Source organism: Dromaius novaehollandiae, chromosome W (assembly GCF_036370855.1).
Source record: "Dromaius novaehollandiae isolate bDroNov1 chromosome W, bDroNov1.hap1, whole genome shotgun sequence".
In the NCBI taxonomy this organism is placed as follows: Eukaryota; Metazoa; Chordata; class Aves; order Casuariiformes; family Dromaiidae; genus Dromaius; species Dromaius novaehollandiae.
In genome coordinates this window covers 33,756,010-33,773,504 of record NC_088130.1, presented here as the reverse complement: position 1 = coordinate 33,773,504, position 17,495 = coordinate 33,756,010, and positions in this window count along the sequence as shown.

Below are 17,495 nucleotides of genomic sequence, written 5' to 3'. Positions count from 1 at the left end.
CTCAGGATTGCTGTTACACGGGAAAGCTGTAATGTGACCCTCCTGCAGCCACACCGCTCTCAGGCTGTTGCCTGGGGAATGTCTGCAGCAGGATTCGTGTATATGTGTGCATGCACACACATCTGAATATCCTCGTGTGGCTGATGCCTCTTGGGCAGTCTTATGGTGCCTCTTGGACTTGGTCTTTGGGGCTGAACTGTCTGGGTGCAGTCAAGGTTTGGGCCTGCTTTGGAAGCACTAAACTAAAAGATTAGAAGCACTACTAAAAGAATAACCTAGTTCTGTTTCCAGAACAGTTGAACCTATTTCTAGATATGGAATGCTGTTATAACCATTCTGGTATTCTCTGTATTCTCAGTATTTCTCAGTGGAAGGTAGGAGCTACTACTCATGAGACAAAAACCTTTGGCGAGCAAAAATCTTCAATCTCTGAGTAAAAGGAAGCTTCTGTTACTGACTTTAATGAGGCCATTTATTTGTTAAACCAAACAGAATTCCCTCAATACCCCTAAAACCACATTTCAAAGGGACAGACACAAGCTTGCTTTTTTATCTGTGTAACTGTAGATACCTGACTGCCCTGGAAAACAATACATTGGGATAATGGCACTGGAGTGAATTTAGAATGAACTATATTAGGAATTCTACAAGGGTATTTTTCTTCTTTCCAAAGTCTTCTCAAAACCCACTTCTAGCCTAATGCCAAGAAGTAATGGGCAATTTTAACAACCAGTTCAAGCTATGGGTTATTGGGTGTATATCAGCACATAATTAATATATTTACAAAAGTTTTGCAACAAGGAAAGACTGGGGAGAGAAAATGAGTAAAATATATGCAGTTTAATAAATGCCAATAGAGTTCAGGAAAAAGAGTTGTTAGAGATGTAGAGCTAAAGATAGTACACAAGAGGGAGGAAATAGCATTTGCTTTCTCAATGGCGGGCTATGCAAGCTGTTGATTACTGAGACTGTAGGAAGTAGGAAACTTCTGAGGGATATTGTTGTGCTTAAGGTGAAGAAATAAGATGGATTAATTTGTACATGACCTGTTGCTATTCATGTGCAGTTATAAAACCTTCCCTGTATGTGCTTATATGGAAATGTAGTTTTGTCTAGGAAGAATTTCCCTCAGAAACAGTTTTCTTAAATCATATTTTGCATAGAACAGGAATCTGAAGGGTTCTTTTACTGGAGAGACTTCTTTTAATGTGTTTCAAAAAAAAACCACTAGTTTTTATGATTTATGGCTGTTGTAGTGTCACGATATAAGTATTTTGAAATAGGGAGATAAGGCCAGTGCAATAATCTACTTGTTCCTAAGCCTCAAATATCATCACTGAAGAGGCAACTTGGATGAAGAAAAAGGATTTCAATCTCGATTCCAATTTCAAGAGAAATAATAAAGAAAAGAGTCAGCCAGGAGAGGTTGCAGGTTTGTCTATTATGCGAGAGGTTGCAGGTTTGTCTATTATGCAAGTTATGTAATTTGAATTTCAGACTGGGATAGGTTAATAGAAGTATATTTCTAAAATACCCTCTGAATAAAATCTGTGATGGGAACTTCAGTGTTTATCCAAAAATATTTTAAAAGTCTGGGGGAGAAGAGTGGAGGGAGGAGGAGGGAAGTGAACTGAGTAACCTTGTCAATGAAGAGTCTAACTTCTATAACATCAGCAAAACTATATACCAAATAACTTCTTAATTCTTGCTGATAATATTTTGTTGCCATGCAACTTTCTGGAATCCCAGCCTTTAAATTCTGGTTTTAGTACTTTCCCTTTCCATTCAGAAAGACCAAAGTCTCTCTATAAAAAGATGAGTGAAAGAAAATAATGGCAATGTTTGATAAAAGGGATTATCTTAATTAAATTTATACTGCTGCCAAATAATGGCAGTCAGATTAGAACATTGGTTAAGTATTTATGCATTAACTTTTAGGGTGTTTCATTTGCTGTATAAGAGCTTGTTGACTGTTTATAATAGTGGTACTAGCCAGCTGGTTTCTGTCAACTTCCTGCAGGAACGAAACCCAAGATGGGTAAATGTTATTAAAGCCTACATAAAAAATATTATATTTCAGCTCTCTGTTTGCATTTTGCTCTTCCAACCCTAACACTTTCCAAGAGAACAAACACACAGCAACAAACATCTAGTGCGATAATGAATGAATTTTGGAAAAGAAATTGGACTTACTAGGCATCCATGTGCTTTTTAAGGCATCTATTGAAAAATTCATTGACCCCTCTGCCCTGGGGTGTCCCTCGTCTTCCCTGCTGGTGGGGAGACCACAGAGCTGCTGGTCTCTGGCAAGTCAGGCTGCCTTGGTGACCCCACGGCACAGGTAGCAGCAGCAGCTCACGGAGCTAGTAGCAGAGCTAACACACAGTTTGCCTTTATCTGCACTTTTTTTCAGTGCTGCCCTGAGTACTACTAGGTTGGACCCACTAATCATGACCTTCATGCAAAAAGCTTGAAGAATGAGAGGTGTATATTTGAAGCAAGTTTGTGCATGCAGCTGTAACAATGTAATGTTTTCCCTTAGTGTGTTATATAAATGATGTAAATATAAGGAGGTAATAATTCATATATAGACTTTCATAAATCATATGGTGGGGCTATGACTACTTGTATGAATGCTGAAACTGCATTCACTACTTATTTGTTTGCAAGAGATAAAGGTATGGCCTTATTATGCTGTGCTTTCATTTCTGGAGATCCTCCTCACAACACACTGAGAAAATATATATATATTTTTAAAGCCAGACTCATGACAGTCTGTTTTCTTTGCCTGCTTACAGCTAGAAAGAGAAAGGACAGCAAAAGAGAAAAATCCAAAGAAAGTGACAAACAGGATGGAGGCATTGGCTTGCTTTCTTTATTCCAAGCTAATAGTTATTCAGATATGTCATTATTTTAGCTATCCTGGAATGGAAATGAAGCTTAGTATTTTCCTTTATGGCAAAAATGAAATTCCAGAGTCTTCTGCCTTGACTGAATATAATAATAGAAAAAATCTTAATGAATTGTCCTGATACTGCCAGTCTTTGAAGAATTACATTTTGTGGTTTTTCTCAGGTGGCCAAGATGTTGCTGTGGGTATCCTGTTAGAAGATAGTAAGAAAAAAATCTGTTATGACTAATACATATTTTCACATCTCTCTCTCCCCACCCTGCCCAGGTCAGCGGCTTTGGTGTAGCATCTGTGTATTCTCCTCTGCTCTTCAATAAGAAGATGGTGACCCTAAATGATGTGGAAAGGGCTGACTACGGGGAGAGGTAAGGAAGCTGAAGGCAAGATCAGCTATGATTTAAACATTCAAAATTTTCAAAATTTGCTATGAAAAAGACAGATTGACTAAAGCTGTAGTGTATGAAAAAAATTACTAATTAATAGCTCCAGTACGGTATTCATTGGAGGTAATGTTTAGAAATGCTAGTAGGTGATGATGCAAGCAATAATAGTAAGATGGGTAGAGCATGAGAACCCAAAGGATTTGTTGGTACCTGTAGTGTGCCTTTAGAGAAGAAGTTGAAGGTCCACCATGTGTTCTAGATGATAAGGGCCTACAGGAAAAAGAGTGCTATGTAGAGAGAGAAAGTATAGCACCATCTAGAAAGATTTATGTTAGGGGCTTAAGTGAATAGAGTATGACTTACAGCTTTGGTGGGGGGACCCATTTGTTTTTTCCTATCATGTCTTTGAATATGAGTTTGTGGTGAGTGGGCTACAAAATCGCCATACCTTTTGTGCAAAGATAGGTATTGATATTCCTATATTGCCTGAAGAAGCTTTGTCAAATGCATCCTGAACTTCAGGGCTCATTACAGCAGAGGTCAGGAAGCCTGCCAATAGTCTGAGCAGAGTGTTGCATGGTTGATGGAAGTGTTGTGCTGAATAATTACTCTGTAGGTACATACACATCAGTACAGAAGAAGAAAACAACAAAGAAAAGACTTTTGTTGAATGCAACATGGGCTTCCCAGTCAGAGCTGACCGTTACAGGCCACAAGCATTGACTGACGTGCTCTGCAGTACAAATGGGAGATGTTACTTTGCAAATCAATCAGCATGTGTTTTGTACTCTGTGATATGGCCCACAACTACCCATTTTCTTCAAAAAGCACATAGAAAAGCAGTTTTGTATTGCACTTCTGTAGCGTTTCCCATTTCTTTGACCACTTATGGTTCCTGCCTTGGTGTGTAGAGGAGTATTGGTACAATCAAGGAAGAAAAATATAATTTCAAAATAAAACTAAATTCTTTGTGTTTTCCCAGTCGAACTGCAGTTTTGCAATTTTCTTTAGCCTCAGGTCCTATGTCAGCATTTTAATGTCTCCAGAGCTCGTGAGTAATAAATTTGTATTAGTTTTTGGCAAAAGAGTCAGGAAGGAATGAGGAAAGTAGTGACAGATGAACGGCTTATCTTGCCTTATGTCTGAAGGTAAAACAGCTGGCCTGCAACAGTGCAGCCTCGTGTCACGCTGCTAAGTCAGAAGGCCTGTCACCAAGGACAGAAAGGGGTTGGGCAGGAGGTGTCCAGAGAATGCACAGCGATGCAGCGGGCTGCCCAGCAGCGCGAGTGTGCCGCACCACCGCGGTGTCCACTGACTTCTTCACACCTTTCATACAATGCTAGCTGCAGTTCAGTGATTTGGTTTTCTGGAGAGAGTAGTTTAGATGGGAGGGAGGGGGTGACTAAAAATATGCCCTAATGGGTTTTCAAACCCCAAGGGTCTAAAACATTTAGAAATTATTTTGCCTTTAGTAGGAGAAAAAATATTTGAAAAGGGGCTGTTTGTGGGGGAGTGAGAGAGGGTTTTTGTATTAGTCTTTCAGTTTGCAGGCAACAAATGAACGGCAGCACCATACCTGATTACTGGAGCTTTTATACAAAGCTATCACAGCACAAATTCTGCTGCCTAGAATTAAGTTAAGATGTTTTGCTAATGCACCAGTCTCACAGAGAATAGTCTTAGATGGGTTGAAATGGAGCTATGATGGTTTTGAAGTTAATGCTTGCTGTGGGAAAATAGTTTTATCTCAGTTGGCTGACCCAGGTTACAGATACAGCACTTCAGCATTTTACATCTGCAGCTGCTTCCCAAGAAGAAATATTAAACTTGCTGAAGCAACTTTCAGATGATTCTTTCAGGTGTTGTTTTGTAAAGTCAGCTTGAAAGTTTAGCAGATCATTTTTGTTGCCATAACAAGCAAAATCATTTTCAGTGAGGTTTTCCAGTCTGCTGTGAAATTTTGCAGCAGGCCATCTGAATCCTGCTGATAACCTAAATAAGGATGTCCAAATTGTAAAAGAGGTTCAGCCATTATAAAGATTTTTGCAATGATGGATGCCTATAGCTTGAAACTAAGTTTAGCGCCTTCATAAAATTAAGACTGGAAGATCTTGTTTCTTACTGTAAATAAGACCACTAAGTAGTGAAAAGGCTGTACCTTTACAGGGAAGTGGACAAAAGGCAAGTGGCAAGGCAAAGGTCAGGAAAAAGTCTTGAATGAAAATGACAGGAAAAGGTCGTGCTTTCTGCTGCCATTGGGGAAGAACATCCATTAAAAACATTGTTCTTTAAGAAAATATACAAAGCTCATTTCTTTCTCTTTAAATTATTACATCAGGTATGGCTTTGAAAAGCAAAGCCAAAGCTTACGGGGTGTTGTCTGTACAAATCCTATCTCTTGATCACAACTGACAGGTTTTTCCCGTATTTGGGATTTTGGAAAAACACAGTGAAGCTATTTTGTCCTGTGAAAATGTGTTCTATACACAATTTTTATTAATATCATTTGCCTATTAGAGAACGGAGAGTAGGAAGGATGATGCAAATTTTTTGAAAATTTTAAATATATTGATTTTATATATAGTGTAGTTCTAGTGTAACTTTCCTTTAGTGCAGGGAAAGTTAGCTATGATATCTTTTTTCCTTTAGTATAATAAAATTTTAGAATGAGAGCTAACTGTATCTTCTGCATTTTTTAATTTACACGGAAAATTGGTCAGAAAGCATAATATTTTTGCTCTCACAAATTTCCAGTAGAAGGGACCTGTTTATATATTAATAGAATGTCACATTCCATATTTGATTCAACAGTGTAAACCAAGGGTGCCATATACTTTTCTGTAGTTGTATTTCCAAAGACGGATTCTCAAACAGGACATAAGAATCTCAACCATTCTCTGCCTAGGAACAGAGAATCACATTCTAGTATTCCGATCCTGTAAAAAGATATTTACTGATGCTTTCAGTGAGTGCAAAAAGTTAGTATTACTAACCTCAGTTGCTGACTATCTTCAGTCTCAGTTCTGTCATTAACAGGTACTTTCCTCAAATTCAAACTGGTTCTATGCTTAACATGCCTTTCAACTTAGAAGTATATTAGAGAACAAGATAACTGTAATAAAAATAAAAAATAAAATGCAATTAAAAAAAATGAATTCTCCTCTCAGTTATTCCAGTGCAGCTCTACAGCTATAGTTGAAGATTGAGAGAATTTGGCCAAAGCTTTCTAGGTTTTATGCTTCCCAGTAAAATAGTTTTACTGAGATGCAACTTAGCAAGAGCATATGTATTTGGCTATTTATTCCCATTTTTTTCTTTAATCTTTTCTTATGTTTCTTAATTTCTTTGGTAATTTTTTTTTTTGTTCACTTGCACTATGTTTATAATCATATTTACAATGAAGAGTAAATTTGATTTACTGGGATAATCTTCTAAAAGAATAGAGGAGAAATAGTACTGAATTGTCCCAAAATGAGAAAAGGTTCGGGGCTGGTTCTGTCACAGTTTAGGGCTAGGGCAAAAATTGACTTCAATGTGGTGTGGGTTGTTTTTTACATCATACCTAATAACAGCCTTATATAATTGAAATGGTTCAAAAGCACATGACTTGCAACTGTGTGTGTGTGAGTCTAAGTATCAGTGAACTGGAGTTTGCTGGTGGGCTGTCTTCTCCACCTTTGGTCCCTGTATGTGGTTTATGCTCTCTTCCCCCTTCCAGAGTGGAGTTTCAGCTGCTCAGCTTTGTTGTTGTTGTTGTTGTTTTTTATGATTTGGCCTTATCATGCGTCTGGCAGGATGTCCTGCCTGTTTGTGGTCCCTTGCACTTACCTAGCTCTGTACCTTGCACCTTGTATTGCTTGGTTGCCTCCTACCTGCAACCACACAAGCTGTTGTTTGCCACTTTGGTCACATTGCTCACAGGCTTATGTAAAATGCTTTTATGTTGTGTTTGGCTATGCCCTCACAGTCTTACAAAGGACCTGTGTGCTCTTACTGGCTATGCTGTTTTTGTATGCTCATATTAGAGTTCAAGATGAGCTAATATTGTTTATATCTTCATTACTGTACTTAATTTATAGATTTTACAGGCCTCTGCTTTGGCTATGTGACTACAGTTTTTCTTTGTTTTGGTGTATTTCCAAATGAATTTTCAAAGAAATACGAGAGAAATATACACTATGAGGCATCCAAGGTCACAGTGGCCAGTTGCGGTCTCACCCCAGCCTTTCCCTTTCCCAGACGGTTTCAGACTATGCCCTGGCTTCTCTCCTCAGAGCAGAGGACCCTCTTGATTACAAGAAGTGAATAGGCCTTTTTAAAGGTTGTTCCCTATTTTAAGTATCATAAGTATACTTACACCAACATAAATGTATCTACTGCATAAACAAATAAGATGTATAAATATACATGTCTACCCTTCCTATCTAAAGTTCCCCTGGTTAGAGCCTCAAGCTTTTCACCAGCAGTAAAATACTAAAACTCAATCTATTTATTTTATCCCAGCTATGTAGAGAAATGTTTTGTTCTAGACAACAGGAAAAGAGGATTTGCATGACTGAAAGGACCTTTGACTGGTACACTGAGGAAACTTCTTTTCATATCCATTGGAAAATACATGTCTTCTGGCACTGTGCAGGTGTGAGAGAAGTAGGATTTGCAATGCTAGCCTGATCTGGGAACATATCTTCAGTTTGCCATTCAGCTTTATAACTATGCAATAGGGGCTAGCAAATGGTTCTGTATGCTGTTGAGACGAACCCTTCTGAGGCTCCAAGGGAGACCTTTAAAGACTAATACTGAAAGTAGCTGAGCAGTCTGGAAGGAGTTTGTTACCATGCAGTTCCTGTTAAGTCCAGTGGGGTTTGAAGGAACCCATAACCCGGATGGATCCAGCTCCTGACATTCACAGTCTGTTTTTTATGAACAGCATGAGAGGATTTATAGCTTAAAATACTAGAACATCAAAAAACAAATGAAACAAATACAGTCCAAATAGATCATAAATCCATTTAACTAACTAAATTTGCAAGATTGGTCCATGTGCAATCAAAATATACAAAAGTATTTTGGAATACTTTTAAATGAAGGCATGTAAGAGCAAAGAGAAGTGAGAAGGTTAAAAAGGATGCCACTCTTCTAGTCATCATTCATCTTATATTTAGATCATGAGTTTTTCTGGTTAGGTATAGTCCTTTCTTGTGTGATTATATGATACCTAATAGTGTCAGACCTTGATTCACAGCTTGAGACCTGGTCTGTGAATCTACCACAATGATATATAATTATGTCCATTTCCAGTACTTCTTGCATTCCTATATTAACAGGAAGAACCAGAAGTCTTATTGCATTGCTAAAATTATGTAGAAGAGATCTCTTGGAAAATTCATATGATTGTGATTATATTCAAGGGAAAAGGAAGGGAAAGAGGCAGAAGGACTGAGGCATTCAGTTTTTGTATACCATTTGTTGTAAGACACAAACTAGAAAGGGAGGTAGGCCTCCTGAAAGTCCCTGGGTGCTGATTAAAGGAGAAAAGAGTACAGACACCATCCCAGGGCCAAATTTTTGCTGGATATTTTGGCTATTTACCAATAGCCAAGCCAGGTATGATTTTATAAACTGTTTAATGCATTCTTCCTATTCTTCTGGAGCTTGGTGAACACTTATCGTTTGAGCCCTTCCTAAGGGGCAGACCCAAAAGGGGGTGTATCTTGAAAACATGTTTTTGGTGACCATGACATGTTACCTGGTGTAAGTGTGTATGTCTGATTAGGATTCAGTGGGTGTTAGGACTAGAAACTTTCTCTAGGGGAGGAATTCATGCTTTTTCATTTGTGGGTTCTTTTTTGTTGTTTTTAAAGTTAAAGCCTGCTGAACTTAATCGCTGTATTTACATCCAGCTGGGCTACCATCATGCATTGTAATCCTGGTGTTGTGAATAGAAGAAGTCAAACCAGGGAATATAATGATCTTTAACCCACAAGGGCTGTGGTTAGCCAACATATATATTAAAACAAACGCTGCTTTTCCTTCAGAAAGAAAGAACTCAATGAAAGTAATTCACATTCTCTCTCTCATGCATATTTATGTATGAGTAAGGTCAGTCAATATAAATCACATGGGGGAAAAAAGGGATAACTTCCTCACAGTACATACTACCTTATACTCAAAGCAAAATAAGCAAGAGTAATATTAATTAGCCTAACAGATGGTCTGTTGGATTACAGCAAATCTCATACCTTTGTGTTAACCACCTAACCTTGCTGCACAGGAAGTATTTTATTTTATTTAGATATGTATTTGGTTAGCAGGTATTTCCTTAAAAGGGCCCCACTGCATTGTTCAGTAAGATCGCGCCTGCTGCAGTGTGTGCCATGTTGTTCAAACACACTAATCTTTTAAGAAGTATTTTATTTACGGTAAGCTGCCCTGTAGTCTCCCATCCACCCCATGCTATTCAGTGCATCTGTGTTGGAATGCTGTAGTGTACAGTTCCAGCGTGCAGTCTGTAATTACAGTAATATAAAATAGAGTGTCCCAGTACACTTAATGAAATCTGCTTTTTGTCAGCTTGTTTTAGAAGTGAAAAGAAAAATGACAATTATGTCTGTTATTATTTTGAACAAAGGAGAACTTGAACCATGAAACCAACCTACTGATTTTTTTTTGCCTTTGAGAGCTCTGTGTGGTTGCAGGGTAATGTTTAAAAGGGCTATGAATCTTGTTGTAGCCCATGTATTTTGGGCCAGATGGAAGTAAATAATGAAAGGTTGTTTGTTTGGTAGAAAGGGAGTTCCTTTGATAGAAGCCATTTACGAAATGTTAACATTTTTAAAGTTGTTTTTTTACTCTGTTTTCCTTTTTTTGAAAATCAGCCTGACTCAGCCATGTGTTTTCTTTTGTTCAATCACAGTAAAGTGCATTTAGTTTTGCTCACACAAGAGTTTCTCTTTGATCTGCTCACTTTGGCACACACCTCGGCAAGAGTTTTTTCCGAAAGCTTGACCTTATTCTTTCAGAAATCCAGCACTCTCTGGAGCAGGCTTTGGCCGGTAAATCAACTGTCGTGCTGATCAATAAAAGTAATCAATCTGAGGCAAGACCTGTCTACTTCAGTGCTAGCAACAGCGTATTTGCCAGTCTTAAACTCCATGAAAAGAGTAAACAAAAGGACACAAAGTTTTTCCTCACACTTTGGCTTGGAAACACTTGAGTTCAAAGTTGGGATGAAGCTGGAGTGCTGCTGACTGTGTGAAGATAAAAGCGGAGTCGCAAAGGCCTGAACAGCGGCAGGCTGCTCAGTAGCTTCAGGTCCTCTTACAAATGCGTCCTCATGAGAGGGATGTTGGCTAGGCGTACTGGAAATATGTTCCCAAGCCAGGGAGAAGTCGTTGTTTCTCCCTGTCCACTGAGAGAGATTACAGAACGATTAGGTTGGAATGGTTGCGGCAATCTGGTGGTTTAGTGCCTATATTTGTGAATCCTGTGTTGCAAAATCGTATAGCTGCAAAGTGACTAATATCCCTGTTGACCTTTATCTTGCTCTGGTAAGTTTAGTGACACTGGGTAATGAAAAGCAACTATTTTGCAGAGCTATAGAACAAAGGTTTTGGAGAGCTGACCTATGCTCAGTTATTTTCACTTACTTTAAAATGGAAGCAAACTTTTTTGTTTCCCAGTAAGCTTATATATTTAAGAAAAACTTTTGTTTTGTAGAAATATGAAACTCCTTTCCGCAGTTTGGCTTATACAGGCACATTCCCATACCCCTGTTCTTGTTGGATAGTTCCACTAAAATCAGTGTTTAATCATAAAATACAGGGCTGTTGGATAAATAAGAGAGCTGCAACAGACTATAGGCTTGTAGTATTATCTGAGCAGAAAAGAAAACATCAAGTAGAATATTTAACTATGATTATTATATAACTATAGCATTTATCATTAAAAGTTAGAAATAGACAAATTACTGCAGAATATTTTCTGGTGTTCTGTACCAGGATTCTCTATGCTGAAAATACGAACAACTTAACACATGCATTAACTTGCAGCTTTTTAATATTGACCACTGTAGATTTGGCCTGGAGAGGAAAATCTGGAGAAAGGCAAAAGAATGAATATGAAGCAACATTATATTGTTTCAACAGTGAGGCTATACAATCAGCATTTAACATGCCAAACCCCTCAATTTATTATACAAGAGGATCGCTGATGCTTTAACAAATATTGCTTGGATATGTTATCTAGGCAGTCTAAGGCCACTTACTGCTTGCATTATACAAGATTTTTAGTGGCTTGTGGTAGTCTAAAATGACAGTAATGTATTTCTGAACATAGCACCTACATTTTTCACTCCCCAAATTATGTAAAATAGAAATTTACTTTTTGAAATCTAGAACTTCTAAATTAAATATTCACTCAAACTCTTATCATTCTCCACCTACTCATTATGAAGTGTATTTACTACATAAAGCAAGGCTTAGGACCACAAGGTATCAGGTCTCTCGGACTCAGATTGCTCCTCTCCACCCAGATTTGTGCTGCAATGTCTGGATGCCAGTGCCATCCCTTTCCTTAATCTTGTGGAGTCCTGGGACTTATATCATCAAAACTGTTTTATGGCATGAATATGTGGGCCCAAACCTTCAGTTTGGAAAAAACCTGATAGCTCATTTCCTGTGTCCAGAGTCATGCAGAGTCTTGGAGAAACTGGAGCCAGGCAGAAATGCAAAAGAGGGTGCATCAGGAGAAAGATAAGGATAGCATAGGGCTTAGAGAATGCAGGACGATTGTCCTGAAAACACCTCTGTCTCCCCAGATGTCTTGGATGCTTTGTGCTATCCCCACTGTGTCCCAAACAGTATGTGACCTAATCCAAGCCATTTAATTTAACAGGGTTACGATGTATAGGTTGAGTAAAAAATCTTGATGTTAAAAATACACTGTATATGTATATATAAACTTTATATTTTGCATCTTGAAGTGAAATCCTTCATTCTTAAACATAAGCTAGGAACACGAGAAGAGCCACACTGCTCATCTGGTCCTTATGACCTGTTTCTAAGGGTGCCCTGTACCGCTTGTGGTGCATCCTCCCAGATTCTGGCAATCGGTAGCTTAAGAATATCTTGATCTAGTGATTGTTTCTGCATCTTTGTGTTTAATAATTCTCAGTGGACTTTCTTTCCATGAGTTGGTCAAATTATTTCTTGGATGTATCTATATGTTTGGTCTCTTTAACATCTGGAGTTGCCATATGTGATGTGTTGCTATATTCATGTGTGTATTAGTTATGTGCTATCTGAACATTTGTTTTACTTCTAAGGCAGTTGCCTCACAACTTCATCTAATTCTCATATTTTTGAGAAGTTGTGAATAGCTACTCTATATTTTTCATTTATGCTTATATATTATACACTTCTTGACTTACACTTCTATACCCCTCTGTTATATCTCCTTTCCGAATCAAAATGTCATATCTATTTAGTCTTTGGATAGAAGCCATTTTATACCTTCATCATCCTTGCTGTCTTTTTGATGCCTTCCTTTAGTTCTACTATACTTTGGTGGGAGAGGAGAGATGTATGTTGAAGAGACCTCTATGCAGTTACATATTTAGAATTGACCATGAAATATTTACTCAAACTATGTGGATTAGTACTATAGTTCTCACATTCTAATATAAAACTATTCAAATGGTTCACTTTTCTAGGACTGAGATGTCCATGCTATTTGCCTTTTGGATTATCTTGGAGCAGGGAGCTGCTATTTTCAGAGAAATAATCACAGTGATTCTAAATTCATTTTCCTGAGCTGTAATAGCTAATTTATCTCTATCTTACTGTTTATATGGTCAAGATTGTATAGCTAGACATTTCATCTACCATTCTATTATACAATCTCTACATACCATGAAATCCTGCAGTTCTTCAGCCAGCTTTCAGCACAATTATTATTTATCATAAATTACTGTGTACTCAGTCCTTTTCCAGGACACTTGGTAATACTGTAAACATTACTGGTTCCCATGCAGATCTCTGTGGGACTCCAGTGGTTATAATAATATGAGAATGACTCTAGTATGTCAGATTAAATGTTTATCCAAGTGTCTGTGACTTGTCTCCAGTAGTGGTCAGTGATGAATGATTAAGCAGTAAGAACAGAGCAAGCACACTCTTCTAACCTCCCACAGCCCAGCCATTTATGCCTTTCTTTTCCTTTCCTATCTGTGATAAGACACCATTTTCTCTTATCTCTTAGTTATCTACTGGCAAATTCCCAACTGCTTGCCACACGTGGCCCCAAAATAAGCTGTTGTTCTGGTGTTTTGTTCAGCATAAAGTACACATCTGTATATTCATTTTGATTTATTCTTTTGTTGCCTTGTCAAGGATCTTAATTTGCTGCTGTTGAGATTTTAAGACAACAGTCTCTTCCCCTTCCCTCCCGCCCCATGAATCAGCACAAAATGCTGGCGTAATCAAAGTAAATGAATATAAGATCTGTTTCATTACAGCACATAACTAATGGTAGAAATCTAGCATGCAATACCGTTTGGAATATGGGAATACTGCATGGATCAATATTTCTGCCTTGCAGCTGATCATCATTCATTTCTGCTACTTATCTTAGATCTAATCTGCAGATTTTTGAGGTGGATTTAGTGCTTATGTTTTTTGCAAAAATATTAAGCATCAGACTTGCCACCAAACTTCTTCAGTGTTTGGTATTGGGCCTTTCGGTTTATAACTTCATACGCTCAGTCAGGGCACACAAGCCATTCACAAGAGCAAATGAAATCAGATTGGTTGGCTAGTAATAACAGCTATCAGAACAGAAAAGCTGTTATTTTTACACTCACACGTAGGCATCAATATTTCGGCCTTCACCTGTACTGCTTTGCTGGCATGTGGCTTGTGGATTCAAGAGTAACCTCAGAAAGCGCCACAGCTCAGAGGCAGGTTTCTCCTTCCTCCTCAGTGATACCTTTGCCATAAAGGTGTGTTTGCCCCTGCAGGCACAGCTGGGCTGGTGGGGCACAAGAGTACGTCCACCCTCAGCACTGTATTTGCTGTTCAGTAGCTTGAGCCGGAGGGCTCAGGAAGGCACTCCTGTTGTCTGAGGAGGGGTACGGCTGCCGTGCACGCGGCTGGTGACTGGTCTTCTCTGAACTGTCCGTTTGATTAGCTTGGCGACTTTGTGTACAGCTGTGTGCCGAAAGGTATTTTCCTGTACCACCATGGCAGCGCTAGACAGGACCTTTGGCTAAAAAGGTCCAGAAAATGCATCACCCCACTTGCAAGCTTGCTTTTGTTATTTTGAGGTGTTACTTCTACCCACACTAGACCAGAAATCAACCTTTTCTCAGACTTTCCTTAAACCAGAAGTTCCTATGAACCCTTCAGGTTATCAGCAAGTTGACATTCTTGGTTAAAAAATGCTGGATGGGCACAGTCCTGTCCGCTTGCAGAGTTGTTCCATGCTGGACTCACCTACCAGAAACCTTGTCCAGTTTTGTTTAAAAACCTTTCTCGGATTTCTCATTCAATTCGCATTGCTCTGAGAAATTGTTACCTTTTTTTCTGATGGGGCCCTGTTTTGTTAGTAACAGTCAAGCTATTTTGTATTCCTTCCATCAAGAAGACACGGTCCACTCCAAAATAAAAATCGCTGCCTTTACTCTATTTAAGTCTTCCAGATTATTCATAAAAACCTGTCCATATGATTATGGTTGTCATTCTAGCAACTTTTATACCTATGTACTAAGGGTCTATTTTCCATCCAATCACTTGGGAAGTATATGTTTACATTGCATTGAATTATGCATGTATTCAGTTATTTACCTTATTTACCTCTAAGGTATGTCAATAAATGTCATTTATTACATTAATATATGAATGTGTAAAATATGATTTTACAGAAGACTTCAAGTTCTTTAGTACTTCTTTCTATTTCCACTAGAAGTCTTAGCTTTGTCTAGGATTGTATTTGTAAGGTTGATTCATTTCAATGGTTGTCTCCCTGGAGTTAGAAAAACATGAGTTTTTCATAAATAAGGTTACCTTCCTCAACTTTAGACAGTATTTTTTATGTCTAATTTCCATGTGTATAATGGAGAAGGGGGAAGAAATGAAATGGTCCCCCTCGCACTGTCACATGTAGTCTGTGTTCTTTGTTTTCCAGCTCAGGGAAACAGTCTAAATTGTGTTAAACTTATCCTTTTTGTATGTATTTCAGCTTTGAATTATTCCAATATTGCATATAATAATTCAAGAGAGATTTTAGCACTTCAAAAATTTTCTATTTATTTTTCTTATCAGAGATCTTGTATGTTTTGATATTGAGAGGGCCGCACTGAACCCAGTCTGATCATCATCTCCACCCTACTGAGCCCTGTAAAAGAAACCACATTGTTTCACACTTACTTTCCTCACTTTAATCACCCTCAACTTTCCAGTAATGGTGACCAACAAAAATGTAGGATGGTTTTGGTCTTTTTCTGTGTGTGTAGTGAAGATTATACTAATCAGACTGGTGTATTTAAAAAAAAAAAAAAAAAAGAGTGAAATTTGAAATAACCTATGTTTCTTTTTTTTTTTTTAAACCAATGTAGCTACTGCAGTTAGGTTTGCAGCCCTCTTCCATAATGTGTAATATCCATACTGTTGCCCAAATCTTACCTTGCTTTCAAGTGATTACTCCACTGTAGCAAGGAATGTTACTTCCAGGTTAGAACTGCTGAATGAGTGTCAGCATATCGTCATGCTGGGTCGTACAGTCTGGAAATTATATGTGGTACAAAATCATTTCTTGCTTAATACTGATGAATATTATTTCAAAACACTAAGGGGAGAGGCAGATAGAAGGCTTCTGAGCTACTGCATGTTTTTAGTTAATTAATATTGCTGTAAATCACAGAAAAGTTACTAAGCTTAAGGGCCGCATCTGCAAAGAATATTCACGTTTAATCTTGTATCAGACCACGTCTAGTATAAGGTTAATGAAGCATAGTTCTCTCTGCTGAAATAGTTATATACTTCCACTTTATAGTTTACTCTAGCCTTATCTTTAAGTAATGCATGACATGCAATAAGTAATTATTGTAATTCACCTTTACTGAATCTTTCACTAGATTGTGACTGTAGCCAATTTGGTGTTAGTCCACTTCCTGCATTTGGGGTGCCACTTTAAGAGCTCGGGTTTTTTCTTCTCATTGTATGGGTCTCCTTGATAAAGCTCAAAATGATTCAAAATGCTATTAGCACTAGTTTTCCACTAAAATTAAATAGTAACTGACCAGACTGACCACTTTCTTTAAATCAGGGCAGTAGGAAGAATTTTCTAAAGTGTAATCAATGACATGACATTCTTTCTAGACCTTAATACTTTAAGCTTCACTTTCTTTTCTTGATGCCAAGCCTGACTAAAGTGGAAAGAGCAACAGAGAAGAGCATGACTCTCCCTAACCAAGGGCAACTCCTCCCCACCCCCAACTCAAAGTTATGGAAAAGTGTTCAGAAAGAAAACAATCTATTGGGTAGAAAATAGGCAGGGCCATCCATTGTCAGAAGTGAAGCTGATTTAGTTCTTTTGAGTCTTCCCTCATAACAATTTTGTTGAAGCAGATGATACACAGCAAAAACTTTGAAAGTTACAAAGGTGGTCAAAGTAGTACATCTGAAATGCAAGGTTTACTTGGTAAGAAGTGCTGCTGATAGGTGGCTTAGGAAGAATCATATTTAAAAGAGATACTATGAAATAAAAAAGGTAGGTAGCACATCGTAAGCAACAGGTCAGCCTATTTAAGATTTGTCATAAGTCAACCATCATTACAATCCTGGCCTATGAGCGAATAAGAAAATAGAGGAAAAAGCAGTTCTCTGGCAATTATATCAGAAGAGGAAGGAAGCAAGTGTTCTACCATAGTTACAGGAATTTTTCTGTAGCTAGAGGTAAAAAATGACTTTTATTGCTTTTCTTTTGAAAAAGACAGAACTAGAAACATAGTATTTAATGGCCTGATTTGGAATTCAGAAATTGATTGCTTCAGGAAGAGATTTCAGTATCCATTTTTGAGCTTGGATATATCACTTCATGTGTCTTAACTGGCTGAAGTTTGAGCTTTCATTCAAAAAAATCAACCAAAAAGTATCTTCGGAAATGTATCTAATCCAGTAGGGAGATTTGTCATAGTATTATAGTAT